The sequence below is a fragment of the Aethalodelphis obliquidens genome, unplaced genomic scaffold, assembly GCF_003676395.1.
Source record: "Aethalodelphis obliquidens isolate GAN/ISIS:26980383/991018 unplaced genomic scaffold, ASM367639v1 scaffold29, whole genome shotgun sequence".
Classification (NCBI taxonomy): domain Eukaryota; kingdom Metazoa; phylum Chordata; class Mammalia; order Artiodactyla; family Delphinidae; genus Aethalodelphis; species Aethalodelphis obliquidens.
The window spans coordinates 3,334,699-3,348,042 of NW_020837973.1; positions in this window are offsets into that span (position 1 = coordinate 3,334,699).

The following is a 13,344-nucleotide window of genomic DNA, read 5'->3' on the forward strand; positions in this document are numbered from 1 at the left end:
GCTGAGAAAAATTAAAGAAGATCTCAATAATTGGAGAGGAATTCCATGTCAATAGATTGGAAGAATAATTATCATTAAGATGGGGAAGGGGTGAGATGGGGTATGGGATTCAGAGATAAAAACTACTATGTATAAAATAAATAGGCAACAAGGATATATTGTACCACACAGGGAAATATGGCCATGATTTTGTAATAATTTTAAATGGAGGGTAAAATATGAAAATATTGAATTACTGTGTTGTAAACTGAAATTAATATACTATTATAAATTAACTGTACTTCAATAAAAAAAGAAAAGAAAAATGTATGGCAATTCTCAAATTAATTTGAAAAAATATTTTAATTGGAGAACTTTTGCTTACTGATTTCAAAATTTACTATAAAGCCATAATTATCAAGAGATTGTGGTACTGGCATAGGTTAGAAGTATAGATGAAGGAAATGGAAATGAGAGTCCAGAAAAAAATTCATATATTACAATTTCTTTTTGACAAAACTGTCTTCAATGAGGACAAATATTTTCTTCAACAAGTTGTGCTGGGGCAATTAGGTACCTACATGGGAAACGGTGAACTTAAACCCTCACCTCACATGACACAAACAAATTAATTCAAAATGGATCATAGAGTTACATGTAAGAACTAAAATGAGGCTTTTAGAAGAAAACAAAGGACAAAAATCTTCAAGATTTTGGGTTAAAAAAAACGTTCTGTAGACACAATATCAAAATCATGGTCCATAAAAGAAAAAGAAATTGGACTGCATAAAAATTCAAAACTTTTTCTCTTCAAAAGATACCATTATGAAAGTTAAAAAAACAAGCAACAGCCTTGGAGTAAATATTTTAAAAACCACTATCCATTAAAGGACTCATAACAAGAATTTACATAGAACACTTACAGTTCAATAATAACAAGCCAACTCAATCAAATAGTAGGCAACAAATATGAATAAACACATCAACAAAGAAGAGATATGAATGCAAATTAAGACCACAATCAGATATTTCACTCCCACTAGAGTGGCTATAATAAATAAAAGAGATAATAATAAATGTTAATAAAGATATGGAGAAATGGAAAACTTTCCATCAATGGTGGGAATGTAAATTAGTACAGCCACTTTGAAAAACGATTTGGCAGTTCCTCAAAAAGGTATGCATAGTATTACCTGACCATTCAACAACAAGATTTCTCGGTAATTACCCAAGAGAAATAAAATACATATTTCCAGTAAAGTCCTGCATGTGAATGTTTATAGCAGCATTATTTATAGTAGTCCATGGAACCAGTCTAAAGCACATCAATTGGTGAATGCATAGACAAATTGTGATATATCCATACCAAAGGATATTATCCAGCTTTAAAAAGGAATGAACTACTAACACATGCTGTGTATGAATGAACCTCAAAAATAGTATTCTAAGTGAGAAAAGTCAGACATGAGAGCACACAGTGGATAATTCATTTATATTAACTGCTCAGGAAAGCCAAGTTTATAGGGACATAAATTTAATTATTAGTTTCCTGTGGCTGGGTAGGAATGGGGATTAACTGTAAATGGGGAAGAGGGATCTTATTCAGGGGATAAAAATTTTCAGAACTGATTTATGGTGATGGTAGCACCACTTGGTAAAGTCACTGAAAGTCATTGGTTTGTACACTTGAATTTTTTTAATATGTATATGCACCTCAGTAAAGCTGTTAAAAAAAGAAGCAAGGTAACAAAAGTGATTTCTCCTTCTGATCAAAATGAAGTAGTAGAGACGATGCTTATCTTCCTGCCTGAAACAGAAAAAAGAAAAAAAAAAAAGACAAAATTTATGAAATGGTGCTTTGGTTTTTTTTTTTTGTTTTTTTGTTTTGTTTTGTTTTGTTTTTAAGACACTGATCATCAGACAATAAAGACAGTAATCCCTGAGAGATGAGAAAAAACTGGAGCCCTAAAATTTCTCTCAAAAGCCTTGAGAGAATTTTCAGGCCAAGTCTCAGGAAGGAAGAACTCAAACAAAGCCTAGCAAACTTCCTGAGTTGTGAAAATAAAGCCAAGAGTATAGGACTCGGTGATCTATTGATACTTTGCTGGATGGAGTACTGTGCAGGAGAGAGGGGCACAGAAAGAGAACTCTGGAAGTCTGAAGAGGGTTACCCTTGAATACTCTTCTGAGTACTTATCTGTTCGTGTTTGTGGAAATTACACAGGGCCAGGGAAAAGAGACACTAGAAAGGATTATACACTAGTAATCTAGTTTATACAGGGCCAGTGATAGTGTCTGTTACCATCAACCAGATTGGAAACCCTCATGTTTCCTGGACAGTGGGTAGAATACACATAAAATTTATGCCTCAGTAGAGGGGAGTACTTAGCCTTAGACTAAGCATTGCCCCAATGTCATATAACAGATCTTAAAATCAAGATGCCAAAGGTTCAGACTCTTGCCAAGTAATGTAAATGTGCTTGAGAATAAATCTCCAGAATATTTATAGGAATACCCAAAACAGCCAGCATCCAACAAGGTAAGACTCACAATGTCTGGCATCCAATCAAAGATTACCTGGTATGCAATGAAACAGGAAAATGTAAGCCATTACAAGGAGAAAAATCAATCAATAAAATGTCACATATAACTGACACAGCTGGAAAAACAATTTTCAGATGAAGACATTAAAATAGTTATTATAACTGTATCCCATGTATTCAAAAGTTAAGTAAAGACAAAGACAGGGACAATACAACAAAAGAGCAACATTGAATTTTAGAGATGAAAACTAAGATGTGTGAGATAAAATATATACTATCTGGGACTGATGGCAGATTAGATATTGCAGAATAAAAGCTTAGTAAACTTGAAGACATGACAAAAAACTATCACAGTTGAAAGAGTGAGACAAAATAATTAAAAACAAACAGTATTAGTGCGTTGTGGGACTTCAAATGGCCTATTATATATTTAATTTAAGTGAGTGAAGGAAAAATATGTAAAATAATAATGGTTGAAAGTTTAAGAATTTGATGAAAATGTTAAGCCCAAGGGTCCAAGAACTCAACAAAAGCCAAGCAGAAGAAATATGAAGAAAATTATGCCAAGACACATCATATTCGAATTGCTCAAAACCAACCATAACAAAACACATAAGGACAGCTGCAGAAAGGCAGGTTATATACAGAGGAATACAAATAAGGATGAAAATAGTTTTCTCATCAGAAACAGTGCAAATGAGAAGACAATAAACAATGTTTTTTGTATTAGTGAGAGAAAACAAAAATAAACACAAAGTAAAACAAAAACCCTATAAACAGAGAATTCTTTACCAGAAAAAAAGATGCCTGAAAAATGTTCTCAAATATACAAAAGTTGAACTAAGAATCACTGACACATCTGCACTGAAAAAAAAAAAAAAAAAAAAAAGTAAAGGATGCTATTCAGACGAAAGGGAATGAAACCAGATGGATTTATGGATAAAAACAAAAAAAAATGGAGATCACTGGAAATAGTAATTACATGAGTAAATAAAAATGCAAATTGGTATTCATAACATGTAAAGGGAAACCTGTGAAAAATAACACAAAGGTCAAAGATGGGGACAAAGAAGCATACTATTGCAAGATTTTTCTCTATTTGTGAAGTGTTACAATATCACTTGATGGTAAGTGGTCCTAAATTAACACAACCACTGAAATAAGAAACCAGTGAGTTGTAGCTAATAAGCTGCAAAGGGAGCAACATGGAATCATATGGAAATACATCCAAAAAATAAGTCAGTTATCAGTTTTATTTGGTCATACACTGGAGGCTCTAGCCAGTGCAATAAAGCAAGAATAAAGATATATAGATAAACAGTAGGACACCTTCAAGGTAGCAGAGGAGTATGACGTGGAGATCACCTTCCTCCCCACAAATACATCAAAACTACATCTACATGTGGAACAACTCCTATAGAACACCTACTGAACACTGGCACCTCAGACTTCCCAAAAGGCAAGAAACTCCCCATGTACCTGGGTAGAGCAAAAGAAAAAAGAAAAAAACAAGAGACGAAAGGATGGGGATGGGACCTGCACATCTGGGAGGGAGCTGTGAAGGAGGAAAAGTTTCCACATGCTAGGAAGCCCCTTCACTGACAGGGATGGGGGGTGGGCAAGGGGGAAGTTTCAGAGCCATGGAGGAAAGCACAGCAACAGGGGTGCAGAGGACAAAGCAGAGAGAGTCCTGCAGAGAGGATCAGTGGTGACCAGCATTCACCAGCCTGAGAGACTTGTCTGCTCACCCACTGGGATGGGTGGGGTCTGGGAGCTGAGGCTCAGGCTTCAGAGATCAGATACCAGAGACAGGACTGGGATTGGCTACATGAATACACCTTGAAGGGGACTAGTGCATCCCAGCTAGCTAGGAGGAAGTCTGGAAAAAATTCTGGAACTGCCTAAGAGGTAAGAGACCATTGTTTTGGGGTGAACAAGGAGAGGGGATTCAGAGCACCACCTAAATGAGCTGCAAAGACAGGCACGAGCCACGGCTATCAGCGCAGACACCAGAGATGGGCATGAAATGCTAAGGATGCTGCTGCAGCCACCAAGAAGCCTGTGTGCAAGCACAGGTCAGTATTGACACCTCCCCTCCCAGAAGACTGTACAGCCCACCCCTGCCAGGGTCCCGTGATCCAGGGACAACTTCCCAAGGAGAACACATGGCGTGCCTCAGGCTGGTGCAACGTCACTCTGGTCTCTGCCACTGCAGGCTCACTCCACATACCATATCCCTCCGTCCAACCTGCCTGAGTGAGCCACAGCCACCTAATCAGCTGCTACTTTAACCCCGTCCTGTCTGAGCAAAGAACAGATGCCCTCAGATGACCAACATGCAGAGGAAGGGCCAAATCCAAAAATGACCCCCAGGAGCTGCGTGAACAAAGAAGAGAAAGGGAAATTTCTCCCAGCAGCCTCAGGAACAGCGGATTAAATCTCCACAATCAACTTGATGTACACTGCATCTGTGGGATAACTGAATAGACAACAAGTCATCCAAAAATTGAGGCAGTTGACTTTGGGAGCAAACCCTTGGTGTTTGCTTTCTGAATCTAATTTGTTTCTGGTTTTATGTTTATCTTAGTTTAGTATTTAGAGCTATTTATACTTGGTAGATTAGTTTATTGATTTGGTTGCTCTCTTCCATTTTTAATTATATATATATATATTTTTTCCTTTTTCTCTTTTTGTGAGTGTGTATGTGTATGCTTCTTTGTGTGATTTTGTCTGCATAGCTATGCTTTTGTCATTTGTCCTAGGGCTCTGACTGTCCATTTTGTTTTGTTTTGTTTTTAGTATAGTTTTTAGTGCTTGTTATCATGGTGGGTGTGTTTTTTTGGTTTGGTCGCACTCTTCTTTCTTTCTCCCTTTTTTTTTATTAGTTTTTAATTCTTTTTCATTTATAATATTTTTTTCTATTCTAATAACTTATTTTATTTTTCTTTTTTCTTTTTTTCTTTCTTTCTTTCTTTCTTTCTTTCTTTCTTTCTTTCTTTCTTTCTTTCTTTCTTTCTTTCTTTCTTTCTTTCTTTCTTCCTTCCTTCCTTCCTCCCTTCCTTTCTTTCATTCTTTTTCTCCCTTTTCTTCTGAGCTGTGTGGCTGACAGGGTCTTGGTGCTCTGGATGGGTGTCAGGCCTGAGCATGTGAGGTGGAAGAGCCCACTTCAGGACATTGGTCCACCAGAGACCTCCCAGCCCCATGTAATATCAAATGGAAAAAGCTCTCCCAGAGATCTCCATCTCAACACTTAGAGCCAGCTCCACTCAACGACCAGCAAGATACAGTGCTGGACACCCTATGCCCAAAAGCTAGCAAGATAGGAACACAAACCCACCCATTAGCAGAGAGGCTGCCTAAAATCATAATAAGTTCAAAAACACCCCAAAACACACAAGTGGACATGGTCCTACCCACCAGAGAGACAAGATCCAGTATCATCCACCAGAACACAGGCACCAGTCTCCTCCACCAGGAAACCTACACAACCCACTGAACCAACCTTACCCATTAGGAGCAGACATCAAAAACTACAGAAACTACAAACCTGCAGCCTGAGAAACAGAGATCCCAAACACAGTAAGTTAAACAAAATAAGAAGACAGAGAAATACACAGCAGATGAAGGAGCAAGGTAAAAACCTACCAGACCAAACAAATGAAGAGGAAATAGGAAGTTTACCTGAAAAAGAATTCAGAGTAATGATAGTAAAGATGATGGATAATCTTGGAAATATAATGGAGAAAATACAAGAAATGTTTAAAAAGGACCTAGAAGAACTAAAGAGCAAAAAATGATGAAAAACACAATTAATGAAATTAAAAATTCTAGAGAAGGTATCAATAGCAGAATAACTGAGGTAGAAGAATGGATAAGTGACCAGGAAGATAAAATAGTGGAAATAACTCTTCCAGAGCAGAATAAATAAAAAAGACTGAAAATAATTGAGGATAATCTCAGACACATCTGGGACAACATTAAATGCACCAACATTTGAATTACAGGTGTCCCAGAAGAAGAAGAGAAAAAAAGGGACTGCGGAAATATTTGAAGTGATTATAGTTGAAAAATTCCCTAATATGATTAAGGAAATAGTAAATCAAGACCAGGAAGCACAGAGAGTCCCATACAGGATAAATCCAAGGAGAAACACGCCAAGACACGTATTAATCAAACTATCAAAAACTAAATACAAGGAAAAAATATTACAAGCAGCAAGGGAAAAGCAACTAATAACATGCAAGGGAATCCCTGTAAGGTTAACAGCTGATCTTTCAGCAGACTCTCTGCAAGCCAGAAGAGAGTGTCAGGACATATTTAAAGTGATGAAAGGGAAAAACCTACAACCAAGATTACTCTACTCAGCAAGGATCTCATTCAGATTAGACAGAGAAATTAAAACCTTTACAGAGAAGCAAAAGATAAGAGAATCCAGCACCACCAAACCAGCTTTACAACAAATGGTAAAGGAACTTTTCTAGGCAGGAAACACAAGAGAAGGAAAAGACTTACAATAAAAAACCCAAAACAATTAAGAAAATGGTAATATAGAACATACACATCAATAACTACCTTAAATGTAAATGGACTAATGCTCAAATCAAAAGACATAGACTGGCTGAATGGATACAAAAACAAGACCCATACATATTCTGTCTACAAAAGACCCACTTCAGACCTAGGGACACATACAAACTGAAAGTGATGGGATGGAAAAAGTTATTCCATGAAAATGAAAATCAAAAGAAAGCTGGAGTAGCAATACTCATATCAGATTAAATAGACTTTAAAATAAAGAATATTACAAGGGACAAGGAAGGACACTACATAATGATCAAGGGATCAATCTAAGAAGAAGATATAACAATTATAAGTATATATGCACCCAACATAGGAGCACCTCAATACATAAGGCAACTGCTAACATCTATAAAAGAGGAAATCAACAGTAACACAATTATAGTGGGAGAATTTAACAACTCACTTAAAGCAATGGACAGATCATCCAAAATGAACATTAATAAGGAAACACAAGCTTTAAATGACACAATAGACCACAGAGATTTAATTGATACTTATAGGACATTCCATTCAAAAAAAGCAGATTACACTTTCTTCTCAAGTGCACATGGAACATTCTCCAGGAGAGATCACATCTTGTGTCACAAATCAAACCTCAGTAAATTTAAGAAAATTGAAATCCTATCAAGGATCTTTTCTGACCACAGTGCTGTGACATTAGAAATCAATTACAGGGAAAAAATGTAAAGTACACAAACATATGGAGGCTAAACAATATGTTACTAAATAACCAAGAGAGATTACTGAAGACATCAAAGAGAAAATCAAAAAAATACGTAGAGATAAATTAAATGAAAACACAATGATCCAAAACCTATAGGATGCAGCAAAAGCAGTTCTAAGAGGGAAGATTATAGCAATACAATCCTACCTCAATAAACAAGAAACATCTCAAATCAACAACCTAACCTTACACCTAAAGCAGTTAGAGAAAGAAGAAGAAAAAAAAACCAAAGTTAGCAGAAAGCAAGATCATAAATATCAGATTAGAAATAAATGAAAAAGAAATGAAGGAAACAGTTATAAAGATCAATAAAAGTAAAAGCTGGTTCTTTGAGAAGTTAAACAAAATTGATAAAGCTTTATCCAGACTCCTCAAGAAAAAGAGGGAGAGGACTCAAATCAATAAAATTAGAAATCAACAAAATTAGATATGAAAAAGGAAAAGTTACAACAGACACTGCAGAAATACAAAGCATCATAGGAGACTACTACAAGCAACTCTATGCCAATAAAATGGACATCCTGGAAGAAATGGACAAATTCTTAGAAAGGTATAACTTTCAAAGACTAAATCAGGAAGAAATAGAAAATATGAACAGATGAATCACAAGTAATGAAATTGAAACCATGATTTAAAATCTTCCAACAAACAAAAGTTGAGGACCAGATGGCTTCACAGGTGATTTTTTTCAAACATTTAGAGAAGCGCTAACACCCATCCTTCTCAAATTCTACCAAAAAATTGCAAAGGAAAGAGCAAACCCAAACTTATCCTACAAGGCCACCATTACCCTAATACCAAAAGCAGACAGAGATACTACAAAAAAAGAAAATTACAGACCAATATCACAGATGAACATAGATGTAAAAATCCTCAACAAAATACTAGCAAACATAATCCAACAGCACATTAAAAGGATCATACACCATGCTCAAGTGGGATTTATCCCAGGAATGCAAGGATTCTTCAATATACAGAAATCAATCAATAAGATAAACCATATTAAGAATTTGAAGGAGAAAAAACATATGATCATCTCAAAAGATGCAGAAAAAGCTTTTGACATAATTCAATACCCATTTATGATAAAAAACCCTCCAGAAAGTAGGCATAGAGGGAACTTACCTCAACATAATAAAGGCCATGTATGACAAACCCACAGCCAACATTGTTCTCAATGGTGAAAAACTGAAACCACTTCCACTAAGGTCAGGAATAAGACGAGGTTTCTCACTATCACCACTATTATTCAACTTAGTTTTGGAAGTTTTAGCCACAGCAATCAGAGAAGAAAAATAAATAAAAGGAATCCAAATTGGAAGAGAAGAAGTAAGACAGTCACTGTTTGCAGTTAATATGTTACTATACACAAAGAATCCTAAAGATGTTACCAGAAAACTACTAGAGCTAATCAATGAACTTGGTAAAGTAGCAGGATACAAAATTAATGCACAGAAATCTCCTACATTCCTATACACTAGTGATGAACATTCTGAAAGAGAAATTAAGGAAACACTCCCATTTCCATTGCAATAAAAAGAATAAAATACCCAGGAATAAACCTACCTAAGGAGACAAAAGTCCTGTATGCAGAAAAATATAAGACCCTGATGAAAGAAATTAAAGATGTTACAAAACAGATGGAGAGATATACCATGTTTGGGGTTGGAAGAAGCAACATTGTGAAAATGACTATACTACCCAAAGCAATCTAAATATTCAGTGTAATCCCTGTCAAACTACCAATGGCATTTTTCACAGAACTAGAAGAAAAAAATTCACAATTTGTATGGAAACAAAAAATATCCCGAATTGCCAAAGCAATCTAGAGAAAGAAAACAGGAGCTGGAGGAATCAGGCTCCCTGACTTCAGACTATGCTACAAAGCTACGGTGATCAAGACATTATTGTACTGGCACAAAAACAGAAATATAGGTCAATGGAACAGGATAGAAAGCCCCGAGATAAACCCACACACATATGGGCACCTTATGTTTGATAAAGGAGGCAAGAATATACAATGGAGAAAAGAGAGTCTCTTTGACAAGTGGTGCTGGGAAAACTAGACAGCTACATATTAAAGAATGATATTAGAACACTCCCTACACTATACACAAAAATAAACTCAAAATAGACTTAAGACTTAAATATAAGGCCATACACTATAAAACTTTTAGAGGAAAACACAGGCAGAACACCCTATGATATAAATCACAGCATGATCCTTTTTGACCCACCTCCTAGAGAAATAGAAACAAAAGTAAACAAATGGGACCTAAGGAAACTTAAAAGTTTTTGCACAACAGAGGAAACCATAAACAAGATGAAAAGATAACCCTCAGAATAGGAGAAAATAGTTGCAAATGAAGCAACTGACAAAGGATTAATCTCCAAAATTTACAAGCAGCTCATATAGCTCATATAGCTCAGTATCAAAAAAGACAAAGAACCCAATCCAAACAACCCAAAAATGGGCAGAAGACATAAATAGGCATTTCTCCAAAGTAGATATAAGATGGCCAACAAACAAATGAAAGCACGCTCAACATCACTAATCGTTAGAGAAATGCAAATCAAAACTACAATGAAATATCACCTCAGACTGGTCGGAATGGCAATCATCAAAAAAATATCTACAAACAATAAATGCTGCAGAGGGTTTGGTGAAAAGGGAACCCTGTTGCACTGTTGGTGAGAATGTAAATTGATACAGCCACTATGGAGAACAGTATGGAGGTTCCTTAAAAAACTAAAAATAGAACTACCACACTACCCAGCAATCCCACTACTAGGCATATACCCTGAGGAAACCATAACTCAAAAACAGTCATGTACCACAATGTTCATTGTAGCTCTATTTACAATAACCAGGACATGGAAGCAACCTAAGTGTCCATCGACAGATGAATGGATAAAGAAGATGTGGCACGTATATACAATGGAATATTACTCAGCCATAAGAAGAAATGAAATTTAGTTATTTGTAGTGAGGTGGATGGACGTAGAGACTGTCATATAGAGTGAAGTAAGTCAGAATGTGAAAAACAAATACCATATGCTAACACATATATATGGAATCTAAAAAAAACAATTTTTAGAAAGTGGTTCTGAAGAACCTAGGGGCAGGACCGGAATAAGATGCAGACATAGAGAATGGACTTGAGGACACTTAGAGGGGGAAGGGTAAGCTGGGATGAAGTGAGAGAGTGGCATGGACATATATATACTACCAAATGTAAAACAGATAGCTAGTGGGAAGCAGCTGCATAGCACAGGGAGATCAACTTGGTGATTTGTGTCCACCTAGAGGGGTGGGATAGGGAGGGTGGGAGGGAGACACAGGAGGAAGGAGATATGGGGATGTATGTATGTATATAGCTGGTTCACTTTGTTATAAAGCAGAAACTAACATACCATTGTAAAGCAATTATTCTCCAATAAAGATGTTAATAAATAACCAAATAAATGTTCTTACCATTAAAAAAAATAAATAAGTTTAGAATGAAGTAAAACTGTCTTTACTTACAAACAGCACCATCACTTGTGTAAAACATCTGATGGCATCTACAAGAAAACATGCTAAGTCTAACAAGTAAGTTTGGAAGAGCTTCAGGAGATAAGATGAATATATTTCAAAGATCAGTTTCATTTCTTCTAGTGTTGAACAATCACAAATTCAAATTAGCAATATGACATACAATATCAACAACACATAGGAAATACTTAGGATATGTGCAAGACCTCTACACTAAAAATTACAGAAATTTGTGGAGAGTAATTAAAGAGACTATACAAAATAAAAAACGAGATATAATATTTCTCAGATGTAAATTTTCCCCAAATTAATCTTACATTTCATAAAATCTGCATATTTTTATAGAAATTGCCAAACTGATTCCTTAATTAATATGGAAAATGCCAAAGTCTTAGTCTTAGCAAGAGTAAAAAATAAAGATAACATCTAACTTCACAATTTATTATAAAGGAACAGTAATCAAAATGTGATAATGATCTATATAGATTAAAAGATCCATGGAACAAAATAAATAATACATAAATAAACCCAAACTATGTATGGTTAATTGATATTTAACAGAAGAGCAAAAATAATTCAATGGAGAGAGTACAACCATTTTAACAAGTGCTGGAAATTTTAGCTATCCATGTACACACACACACACACACACACACACACACACAATGAAACGCAGACCACACCATGCACCATGTACAACAACTAACTCAACTGTATTATAGACCTAAATGTAAAATCTAAAATTCTAAAACTTTCAGAAGAAAACAAAGGACAAAAACCTCTGTGACCTAGGATTTGGCAAAATTTATTTCAAACACCAAGTACATGATACATAAAAGAGCACATTCATAAATTGGATTTCATAAAAATTTAAAATGTTGGATTTTAGGAAAATACTATTAAGAGAATTAAAGTCATGGCTCATACTTTGAGACTATATTTGCAAATCATATATCTGATAGAGAATCTGTATCTAGAATATCTGAAGAACTCTCAAAACTCAACATTTGGGGAAAAAAAAAGTTGAAAATTAGTAAATGATTTGAACATTTCATCAGAGAAGATATACAGATAGCAAGTAAGTACACAAAATAATCCTGAACATTATCAATCACTATGTTAATACAAATTAAAACCACAGTGAGATATCATTACACACTTATTAGAATGGCTCAGAGTAGCCTTATAAGTTTTGGGTGGGTATGTGGAGGAACTGGAACTCTCATGAACTGCAGGTGGGAATGTGAAATGTACATTGACTTTGGAAAACAGTTTGGCAGTTTGCTAAAAAATTAATCATATACCTAACATATGAACAAGTACTTCTACTCTTAAATATTTATCTAAGACAAAAAAAGCATACATCTACACGATGACTTCTACATGAATGTTCACAGTAGCTTAATTTAATAACCCCAAACTGGAAACATCTCAAATGTACCTCAACAGGAGAATGGGTAAACAAATTCTGATATAGTTATGTCACAGAATAGTACTAGTACTAACTTAGTAATGCATAAGGATAACATGTTACAGAATGAATGGATTTCACACACACAAAAATTGCTGAGTGAACGAAGCTAGAGGAATAAGTATGAATGCCATATGATTCCATCTATATGAAATTCTAGGAAATGCAAACTAATTTAAAGTGACAGAAGGATATCAGTGGTTTCCTGGGGTCAGGAGGAGGGTTTTGGGCAAGGGGAAGCAGGAGAGAGAGGTAAGAAAGAGGCATGAGGAATTTCTGTTGATGATGGAAATGTTTATACTCTTGATTGTTACGATATTTTACAGTGGTATACATATGTCAAAATTTATCACATTGTAGATGCAATTTACAGTATGTGCAGTTTATTTTATGCTCCAATAACCCTTTTTTATATGAAGAAGAGAAACAAGGGAATATGAAACTATTATCTTTGGATTGTCTTTAGTTGCTCTGTCTGCAATATTTTACCTACTGCTCACAAGATTATAAA